The sequence below is a fragment of the Tetrao urogallus genome, assembly GCF_951394365.1.
Source record: "Tetrao urogallus genome assembly, chromosome: 18".
Lineage (NCBI taxonomy): Eukaryota > Metazoa > Chordata > Aves > Galliformes > Phasianidae > Tetrao > Tetrao urogallus.
This window is the reverse complement of record NC_136831.1, coordinates 10,217,924-10,225,699: the sequence shown is the minus strand read 5'-3', so window position 1 is coordinate 10,225,699 and position 7,776 is coordinate 10,217,924.

The following is a 7,776-nucleotide window of genomic DNA, read 5'->3' as shown; positions in this document are numbered from 1 at the left end:
TTTCCATAGAAGTCAACTTCAGATGCAGACAGGAAGAACTGCTTTAGCCTGCTGCTATCAGTATAAAACTTCCCACTTCAGACTCTTGGAGAAGGCAGACTAAAGCCAGCTAAAAGATATTCTAATCAATGCCATTATCCTAAAACGAGCATGGTCTGGCTGGTGGAATGAAAATGCGTCTTCAGTGGCACTGATGGATTGTGCCCTGCTGCCAGCAGATGGATGAAGAGAAATCAGTTCTCACACTCCTACTCAGTACAAATACTGCCAGTCATGACACCAATCACGACATGCTGATCTGCCTGAGAGAGCTGGCACAGACATACACTATGTACAGAGTTCCAGAGCAGCACTGTAGGAAAGGCAAAGAACACATCTACCTCAGATCCTACTCACAGTCATACCAGATCCAGTTCTCAGCTCAAGTTTGATCCACAACTGTGTAACTGTGGTAGCAACATTCATTGTCTCTCCCGACACAGAAGCATACCTTCTCATCTACTAAAGAGATGTGTGAGCAGGTTGTTTCAATGGAAATCTGAATCGTAACTATGTAAATTACACCTAGTAAAAAAAACATACACCCTTTATTCACATATAAATGTTTTTATGTACATATGTAACAGATCAGCTATGGGTTGGGTATGCCAAGATACTCCAAGTGGAGTTAGATAATTAATGTGATTTACAGTGTGCCATTGCCTAGACCAAAGTAAGTGGACACTTAAATTGTAATATGTTTGTGTCTTCTGCCTTTCTCTAGTTTTTCTGTTTACCAGCATTGGAATAATCAGGTGATATGCTGCTAAGGCTTTTTTATTTTATTATTTTATTTTGTTTTATTTTATTTTATTTACTTAAACCTTTAGACTTTCTGTGTTTTGTGGTGGTTCATTAAGAAAAGAAGGCATTGGTAGACATGTCCCAGTCTGTGGTTGTCTTGCCCTAACAGGCATGCAGCAAAGGCCATTACTATCCCACAGTGTAGATCCACAGCCCGTATACATCATGACTAGCGAAGGTAAATTTGGTGATTCCATCTCAGGCAGATGAGACAGAGTAGGAGGATCACTAAAAATGGCAGAAAAGGATCATCAGAAAGATCATAGTGTAATGTGCTAAATACCAGCATAGGGAACTTCTTTAATCTGTACTGCTTAGCTTGGTATAACCAAAAGTCAGACTAAAGCTCAGAGGGTAACAGTGAGTGGGCCTACATCTGGCTGGTGGCCAGTCACTAACTGTGTTCCCTGCGACTCATTTCTAGGGCATTCTGCTGAAAATTTTTATCAGTGATCTGGCTGGGGGAGTTGAATTCATCCTTAGCAAGTCCACTGAGTCTGTGGAAGGACAAGAGGCCTTGCAGTGATCTAGAGCACTGGAAATTAACAATGGCATAAAATCCAGCAAAGGTAAGTGCTGCACTCGAGCCAGAGTAGTGCCAGTCACAAGCACACCCTGGGGGAAAAGTAACTGGAGAGCAGCTCAGCAGAAAGAGATATGGGCATGCTGATTGACAGCAAGCTCAACGTGAGCCAGTGATGTGCCCTGGCAGCCAAGAGGGAAAGGTGTATTTTGTGGTGCATTAAACACAACATAGCCATCTGGTCAAATGAGGTGGAGAATCACCTGCTATATTTAGGATTTGAAGATACTTGCATTTTGTTGTCCAGAGGAGGGCAAAGAAGCTAACAAAAGGGCTAGAAGACATGTTCTACAATTGGGTAGAGAGGTGATCTCATTGCTCTCTACAGCTCCCTGAGGAGGGGAAGCAGTGGGAAATGCCAGTCTCTGCTCCATGGTCGTTGATGGCAGGACTCTTGGGAATGGCACGAAGATGAACCAGGGGAGATTTGAACTGGACCTTAGGAAAAAAATATTTACTGTCAGGATTCTTAAGAGGTGGTTGATTTTCCATGCCTGTCAGTGCTCACTAACATGCTTTTGGTTAATTCTGAAGTGGTCAGAGAGTTGGATCTGATGATCACGATTATCATGATTATTGTATAGAGCTTAGTGATGGTGACGATAAGTTTTATGAGCAAGAATCAGGGGATAGGCCAACAAGGCAGTTGTCAAGGTGTCAGTCTGTTGTAGACTGCCCAATCAGGATAAATAGACATATAAAACATGTCTGAGAGTCTCACTATAATTAGCCCTTGTTCTCATGAAAGGCTTCAATACACCAACTGGAACTACAATACAGCAGAGAGAAACAGTCCAAAAGGTTTCCAGAGAGTGTGGAAGATAACTTCCTGACCCAGATAGTGTGTGAGACAACTAGAGAAGGCATCAGTGCTGGACTTTTGTTTGCAAACTGAGAAGGACTGGTGGAAGATGTGAAGTTTGGAGGCTGCCTTGAGCATAGCATTCATGAATTATTATAGTTTTTGGTTACTGGAAAAGTAAGGAGAGGAATTAGCAAACTAACACTTTGGACTTTGGGAGGGAAGACTTTAGCTTATTTTGGGGACCTGATAACAGAGTACTTTGGGATGCAGTCCTGAAAGGCAAAAGAGTGCAGGCAGTCTGGGCACACTTCAAGAACGAAATATGAAAGACACAGGAGCAGGTCATACACATGTGCTGAGGGCTGAGCTGGTGGGGAAGAAGACCTGCCTGACTGAATTTTCCTGAGGATAGGAAGGCTCTACAGAGGGATCTGGATAGGCTGGATTGGTGGGCCAAGGCCAATAGGATTAGATGCAATCAGGCTAAGTGTCAGGTCCTGCACTTCTGTCATAATAACGCCATACAATGCTACAGGTGAGAGGAACAGTGGCTGGAAAGCTGAACCGAAGAATAGTACCAGAGGCTACTGATCAGTAGCCAGCTGAACTGAAATAGGTTGCTCAGGAAGGTTGTGGAGTCTTCTTCATTGGAGGTAATCAAAAGATTTATAGTTGATGACAAAGAGTGTGGTTGGACCAGATGACCTCTAGAGGTCCTTTCCAACATGCAATTCTGTAGTAGCCCTGGTGTGGTATCCTAAGAGGAGGAAAAAAGATGTGGAGTAATTCAATTTAACCTGCTTATTGGAATAGTCCTTGGAGCTAAATGCACCTTCTCTCAGTTTAACTTTAAAGAGGGGATCTTAAAAAAATGATAGCAACATTTTCTTGGTCAGATAGGTACAGGACAAAGTGGAACAGTTTTATACTAGAAGAGGTGAGATGTTAGGAAGAATTTTTTTTATTTACCTACAGAAGTTGTGGATGCCCCATTCCTGAATGCCAAGTTGGATGGAGATCTGGGCATCTATGGCAGAGGTGCTAGAATGAGTTGATTTTTAGTATGCCTTCCAATGCAAGCCATTCTGTGGTATTATTTTATAATAGTTTTCCATTCCAAATGGCCTTTGAGATAATTTTCCTCTTATTCACACAATGCAAAATGGCACTGGAACTTTTCATGTGTGAGGAAGGTTATGTCAAAAACTTTATATTTCCCAACCATCTTTGCAATTTTAGTGTGTATCACTCTACCAATCTGAGACACATATACTGCATTTTCTACCCTTCTGACACTCTAAAGTAACACTTAAATTCCAGTTTGGAAGGGAAGAGAAATTTCCAGTTTTGTATGTGAAGTGCAGGACGTGTAGATAGAATGAAGTCCTTAGCTATGTCACAAATGACCCCTTTGTATTAGAATGTGTGAATGGGTTGGTTGCATTAGTACCCATCAGTATGAATGGAGAAACAGTTACCAAAAGATACCAGTCTGAACTCAGACCACCAAAATGCCGTATTTGTCCTACACCACTGTCTCACAAAGATATCAATAGTGGGCTGCATAACTGGGATGACATCCAAGAGGGTGGTCCAACAGCTTGAGTGTAATAATTGTGGGAATTTAATTAATACAATGTGTCCAAATAAATATTGGTTGTGATCTGTATCTTCATCTGACTCAGCCCTCTTATCAGCAACTAAGGAATTTGCAGCTGCAAAACTGTACTGCATCAAAGCTGATTAGCATGGCTTGTATAATTTTCAGTGCAAATAAATTTTAACAGCAATAGGATTAAATAACAGACTGACTTGCATTTTCTTTGCTGATTAATAGAATATACAAATACTCTTCTGGTATAATTTGATCAGAGTGGATTCTGTCGTTTTGGAGATTTAGGGATAGAAAAAAATTACACTCTACTCTGGTCCACAGTTAAAAATAAGACATCACCTGCAAGTGGATTTAAGTCCGGATTAATGGAATGTAACTATAGTGAATGAGAGGTAAAGATACAGGTTTGATCTGTATTCATCTCAATTCATTACTTACTGCTTTTCTAATCAACTACAGTCATTTTCAAAAAAATATAATTTCTCAACTGTTCATGTCATCATGGTTTACTGTAGGCAAAAGATTGGAAGGACCCTAGAAGTGTGTGAAATATATTTTGATTTGGGAGCACACAGGGACACAAGTTGAAGTTTCTCCTCTCCCTGACACACATGTGAAGTGTGTGATGACTTCTTCAAATGGACCAAGTGGAATGGGAGCCCTACTTGTGAAAATTCCTGTTCTATACTGGGCGCAGGAATCCAATAGCAAACATTCCTCTAAAGACTCCAGCCTGGATAGTTATTTTTATGGCTGTTAGTATCATTGCTCCTTGGTGTTGGGTTTCAGCAGGAAGAAGCTAGACTTTCGCTGACATGTTAAGATATGAGCACTCCGAGGAGGAGTGAAACATTTGGCTCTGCCAGCTGCTCAGGGAACGTGATCCGAGTCAAACATAAGAGCCTGTGGATTTATACATTTGTTTTGAGCATCATAAGTGCATTTTAAGAAATGATTCTCCCTGGACCCACATACACACATGTACTCAGTTATACCTGCATGTGCCTCCACACCATTTTGCCTTTGGAGTCAGTCTTGTGTTTGCTGTGTGCAGCCTAGATGTGTTCCTGGAAAGAAATCATAGAATCACAGAATCATAGAATCCTTAGAGTTGGAAAGGACCTTTAAAGGTCATTTAGTCCAGCTCCCCTGCAATGAATAGGGACATGCACAGCTAGATCAGGTTGTCCCAACTTGATCAAGCCTCACCCTGAAAAAATCTCTACATGATGTACAGACTAACTAACTCTTCCACAAACTTTTTGGAACATGACTGAGCTCATGTTGCTCTGTCTCCCATTCCATCACATTCAAAGCTCTCTTTGGTAAGTAAAGAAGTTCTTGGGTGCAAGAGACTAGCTTTCTTTAGCTGATCAGATAAAAGATTGTCTAGGGCAGAGATTTATCCAGCACTCGTTTTACACTGAGGCGTGGATTAACTTCCTTCGGCAGCAGTAGTAAGGTGGTAGACATGGTCCCTACATGCACACTTTGTCCTCTGTAGGATACTGCTGGAGAGAGATCTCACATGTGTCATCAGTGTAACTTAGGGAAGCATCAGCAGTATGTTAGACAGAACACACATACACGCATAGGAAGAAACGGCTGCAGCAGTTTATTTGTCTCTTCTATATTTAACAACAAAGGCCTTACAAGGCTTAACTTAACAAAACTACCTGGGAACCTTTCCTGAACAATGCAAGCATGATGAGTGCTTAAAAGTGCTTCACTTTGCTCCCAGTACAGGATCCTTAGGTGTTTTGGGAAAGGATTATGTGAGTGCACCTGTGGTTTGGATTACTCAATCCTACAGGAGTGTCAAGTAAGGAAGAAAAATCCCATCTCGTTGTGCAAGGCAGGAAGGTTATGCGTGGTCTAAACAACTATACTAGCTGAATTCCTAGTATTTGTCCAAAAAGATTCAGTCTTCTGCATGAGGGAAGCTGATAACTTCTTTCCCTTAAGAGACAATAAACTCTGTAAAGATGTCCGGACAGTCAGCATTGTGGACAGCATGGCCTATTGCCCATTACTCTGAGTTATGTGATCATAATCAAATACCAGGAACTATAAACGTTGCTCCTAGAATGTCAGACGAGCCTATCTATCCTTAAAAAAATCATGGATAAACTCTCTGCAGGTCAAGAAAGATTGCTTAATCTGCAGTGTAGCAGAAAGACACACAGACTGTTATTTACTCAGATGAGCTCAGTGTCAAAAAAAAAACAACTGCAATTTTTCCTCCCACTCCAAATCTTTTCTTTACAAGCAAGCTATGGAAAATGGAACAGCAACACCCCCACACTAATATCTACTGTTCCCTAAGACAGAACACATGCCGTGCCACCCCACTGTCTTCAGAGTAAACAGCACAGAGATAAAAATATACATATATACATATATATGTATAACAGTCGGAGAAAACCAATGACATGCAGACCATCTGATTGGAAGTGGGGTACTGTAGACTATGGGATTGCATGGGCTGGTAGTCACCATCAGGCAGAATTGATAAAATATAGCCAGGGATTATACAGATGGGTGATTCCAGTATTCTTCTGTACCCAAAAAGATTCTGTTCCATTAGCTGTTGCTTCCCAAATATGTCCACCCTAGAGATGTCTGGCCTTTCAGCCCAAGTGATTTCTAAAGTACTTCTCTCCATCAGCATTCTCATTTGCCCTGAACTGTACAGCTGGTTCAAGCCAAAATAATCACCACAACATGTACTAGTAAGACAATGCTAATGATTGTGATTTCTCGCTTTAGAGTGCAGGAGCAGATGATCCCAAAATACTGGAAGTCAAGGTGGGGCAAAAGACTGGATCAGCTGAGCAGGGATCTCCTTCAACTAAGATGGAAAAGTGGGACTTGGCAATCAAAGTCAGGTGACACAGGAGAACTACAGACATGCCATTTATCACTGTATAGTGAAAATTCATCTGGCCAAACCTCAGTGGATCTGAATGATGAACTCCTAGCTGACTCTGAACTTGGATGGTATTTGCTACTGCAACTGAATGTATCTAAGTGTCATCAAGGCACACTGTTGACTTATATCAACATACTGCTTGCAGATGATACTAAATTAAAATATTTTGTTGATTCTGTTGAAGGTAGAGTGACCTTGTAGAGAGATCCTGAGAGCCTAGAGGGCTCAACTACTGCATGAAATTTTAAAAAATGAAGTGCTAGATTTGGATTAGATGTCAAGGGGAAGGTTTTCACAAAGAGTGATGAGGTGCAAGAAATGGCTGCCCAGAGAGGTTGTGGATGCCTCATCCCTGGAGGTGCTTAAGGTCAAATTGGATGGAATCCTGAGCAACCTGATCTACTTCTTGATCTAGCAGTTGGCAACTCTGCCCTCTGCAGGGGGTTGGAACGAGATGATTTTAAGGTCCCTTCCAACCCAAGACATTCTATGATTCTATGATTATGATTCTGCAACTGGAATCGAGCAATCCTGGTAAAAGGCCAGAGAACAGCTGCATAGAAAGGGATCTGGGACTTCTGGTTGACAGCAAGTTAAATCTGAGTAAACAATATACTCCGGCAGCCAAAAAGCCAGACGTATCCTGGGGTATGTCAGACAAAATAATGCTAGCTGGGCAAGGGCAGAGATTCTCCCACTCTGCACTGCTGCGACCTCATCTCAAACAATGTTTACAGTTTTGACAATGATAAGAACGTAAAACTATTAGAGAGAGTCCAAAGGAGGGCTGCTTAGATGATGAAAGGTTTTGAGAGGAAGATATATGAGAAAGTGCTGAGGTTTGTCACCTAGAGGAGACTGAGAGGAAGCCTCATGGCAGCCTACAGCTTCCTCACAAGGGGAGCATAGAAGCAGGTGAGCATCTCCTCTCTCTGGTAACAAAGATAGGATCCGAGTGAATGGCGTGGAGATATGTCAGTGGAGGACTGAATATTAGG